The sequence below is a fragment of the Bidens hawaiensis genome, unplaced genomic scaffold, assembly GCF_021521415.1.
Source record: "Bidens hawaiensis isolate Kalapana, Puna unplaced genomic scaffold, B.hawaiensis_p1.1 tig00042025_1, whole genome shotgun sequence".
NCBI lineage: Eukaryota > Viridiplantae > Streptophyta > Magnoliopsida > Asterales > Asteraceae > Bidens > Bidens hawaiensis.
The window spans coordinates 238-4,217 of NW_027497449.1; the positions used below are offsets into that span (position 1 = coordinate 238).

The 3,980-nt window shown below is 35.1% G+C and overlaps 1 pseudogene; it reads right to left on the reverse strand.

The window, feature by feature from the left end:
* Window positions 1–1,574: 1,574 nt before the first annotated feature.
* LOC143593384 (uncharacterized) lies at window positions 1,575–2,484 on the reverse strand (annotated as a pseudogene).
* Window positions 2,485–3,980: the final 1,496 nt, after the last annotated feature.

Here is a 3,980-nt window from a genome sequence, read left to right on the forward strand (position 1 = left end):
TACTCTTACAGTATATGTAACAGTTAGACATCATGGCTCCCTCGTTGATTCAAACCGGTGAAGTGTGAGGCCTCACCCAAACTTATTGTGTGTTTGAATGGACCATTTTGATTCTAGATCAAGAGCAATAATAATCGAACCTCATATGAGATTGAATCTGATCAATGTCTTATTGTTCAATTGATGTCTTAAACGGAAAGGATAGATGAAAACGATACCATAAACTCATTGTCTTGCAACTGGATGTTCCAAGATGTTTTGGTTAATGACTTTAAAGTGTCATACCTTGTTTGTGGCAGCAATGTGTAGCTAGAGCACCACTGGCTATCAGTGTTAACGAGCTTAATCGAGATCCGTCCAAGTGGGAGACTGTTGGAAACAATGGACTGGTTCAAGTAAGTTAAAGCGGTCGACCGAGCTATGACCCGTAAGAGTCACACCTTGGGCAACGAACATCAAATCCACTTAACGAGATTAACTGCTATACACGAACCATTAATGAAACGGATTATGATATATAATTGTCTTGTTATATATATAAGACGGTTATTATTTATAAAAGTTATAAATAATATATAATGTTTATTTATTAAATAAATGTTACGGCCTTTTAAATGAGTGCTGAACGTTTTGGGGCTTTGCGGGCCGAGAAGAGGCTAAGAGGTTAATATTATGATTAAGGTCTTAATCACAAAGTCATACTCCTTGCCTCTCTCTCGTACGCAACAAGAAAAGGCCGCAAACCTTTTTGATGAATTACCCAACAGCAAGCTACAAGCCTTTGCCTGACCAAGCCGCAACCGCTCTAGCCGTTGTCACGAGTCCGCCGCATACCAGCCTTCATCGCCTCTACTGTCGTACATCAGTTGGCTGCTGCCCGTACGCACCTTCATCGCTCGCTCGGTTCGTGTACTAGCTTTGGTTCGTTGAACCTCTGTGTCTCAGGCGGATATTTATTAACTGAGGTATAATTTATCTCACCAATAGTTAAAATAAATTGTTTATTATTAACGTGCTCGTATGATTTTATAACCGGATCATTTCGGGCTCGTTAAAATGTTGATTACTTGTTTTATTCCGTTGCGCATATATTAATTAATTGGATTAATTATTATTTGACATAGTTATTGAACCGGATTTTAATAAATAAAATTTTTGACTAATCACCACCGAAACCCAACATAATTTTGTGTGTGAACAATCAGTTTAAATAACATACCCAACTCCTAATAAAATTAGGAAGAATGCGCGTGAAACGAATACATGGGTTTTGGATAGCGGCCACCGACAATGATTTTCAAGAACCGTGAACCACATGATAAAACTTATGAGCAATGGGTTGGACGTGAAGATCAAATGTCTCCAAGATCACCGAATGTAGTTTTTAAAAGATCGGGTTTTGCAATTCAAAAAGAGTTAGCGGCGCAGCATGTTGCCCGCTTGCATTCTGTTTTGATGTAAACACTACCTGCTTATCTTAAACACTACCTGCTTATCTTAAACTACATAACAAAAATCAATTGTAAATAACTAAATTTTTTTAATGGAAAGATAAAATTATATAAAATAAAAAAGAAAAATCATCAATGTGATTTTGTGCTACAATGAGAATGCAGAACACTGCCATTAACCGGCACAGGTAGCTCACAATACATATGTAACGTAAATTTAACGGACCCTAATGGCCCAACCTTCCAAGTTGTTCTTGAACTCCCTTTCAAAACAAACAACATCACCTTACTTCTCTTCAACGACTGCTCCGTCATGTAACGTTCCTCCGGCGGCAACGGCACCGCGACGACTCCACCACATAGTTCAAATCCACCGACTCGTTCTTCGGTACGTCGAACTGGTTCGCCACCAGTCGGGCAATGTTTACGCCTTCGTACCCGAGCAACAAGCTTGTATCGTAAAAGCTGGCGTGCGCTTTTTGGTTGTGATTCTCAGCGCGGATGACGATCGTTAGCTTGACGGTGAGGAGGCCAGATTGGTAGTAGTCAATATGGTCGAGACGAGAGGCGCGGACGGTGAGAACCGGCATTTTGGGGCGGAGGGCGAGGTAGCCGGAGAAAATGACAATGCCGGCGATGATGACGGTGGTGGCGATGAGTGAGCAGACGATGGCGAAGCACCAGACAACGGGGTTGGTGCGCCGTTGGCGACCGAGAGTTGGTTGTTTTGGCATTGAAACGGATGGGATCAGGTAAAATGTAAATATTTATGGGATGGGAAATGTAAATAAATGATTTTATGGGGGTGTGTTTAGAATAATTTGAATTAGGAGGAGGTTTGAGAAGTGGGAGTTGGGTGGGTTTAAAGGGTGGGAAAGGTTAAGGTACGTTACCTTGGACAAAAGCCACCCTTGATTTCATATTATTATTTTGTACATAACTTTTGGGCCATAGTTTCGTAGGTTTTGAAGGCTTCTATACCTAAGTTTCTTTGCTCTTGAAGGCATCTAAACCTTTTCCAAATATAATATTAATGTTGTAAAAGGTTAATGTTAAAAACCATTCTTTTCTATGAAACTTACTTTTTAATATTTAATTAATTATCTTTTAAGATGGTTGCATGAAGCTACGAACGGAACCTCAATGGCAATTACAGATTAATGAAGCAAAGTGATAAATTTTAGATGTAGTATGTTGGTAACAGTTATTTCTGTAGTCATTTCTGTTTTGATGGGATGGAAAGACGATTGAGGTGTAAAATAAGAAGTCAATATATTGATTAATAGAGGTCTACAAAACCGTTATTTTTCACAAACCTAACCGGTTTGGTCAATACCTGGTTAGTAGAATATCATAAAAGAATTAGATAGAAGTGATATCGGTTAAGTTTATTGGTTTACAAAAGTTTTACTTACAAGTTCATGCCTATTAGTTTATATAATAAAAAATTTCAAAATTATATATTAAGAAAAGGTAGAATGTTATTTTGGCAGGTTACTGGTATAGTTATTTTATTTTACTTATTTATTAAGTGATTGGTTTAAATCTTTATAAAAGGAGGGGGTTTTATATGAACATATATTTGCAAAAAGCAAAAGAAAATAATTATAATACTAATACTGTTCGTATGCCCAACCTAAAAAGGAAACTGTTCGTATGTCCAGTGATTATCTTAACTAATTTATTTCATGGGTCAAGTTATTTTATAAATGGAAATAAAAATAAGAATAATGAAAAGAAATTTTTAGTCATACAAAAAAAACTCTAAAAGAATTTTAATAAAATAAATAAAAATATCATAACTCAAAGATAAAAAACGAAAAAAGTAAAACACAAAAATGTTTCAACTGTTTTTCTCGTTCTCATAAAAAAACAACGGTAAATGAAAAAAGTCGTTGTCTTTTTGTTTATTATTATGTTTTGTGCTTATTTTCGTCATTGATTGTGTCTTTTTTCTTTTACATGTGTCTTTTTTATTTATATTGTGTTATATTACTCAACATTTGCCATATTTTGTTTGGCATTATATTATATTTTGCGATCTCTTGTGTTTTCTATAGTTACAATTGTGTCATTTGTTTATTTTCGTTATTGTGTCTTTGATCTCGGCATTGTTTTTTCGTCAATTTTTTTTTATTTTTTTAGTATTTTTTAACGGGGAATAATGGCCGAAACATTTTAGTGTTTTAATTTATTTTATTTTATATTTATATTTTGAGTTATCGTTTTTTTATTATTTTTTTAAATTTATTTTTAAAAGGTTTTCTTAGATGATCATAAATTCTTCTCACCTTTTTTGTTTTTTTCTCTATTTGTATTTTAAGTTTACCTTTACCCTTTAGTTCATATGTATTATGTATATGTAAAATTGTTGATGTTTGCTTTAGGCCCAATAATGCAATTATACGTAATAGATAGAGAGAACCAGTATGGTTGAATAAACAAACAAAGAAAGTTTACATTTTATTTTGTTTGTCACGCTTTTAGAGGGGGCGGGGCACTGTATGAGGAGGCTCTTATCACGCGTGA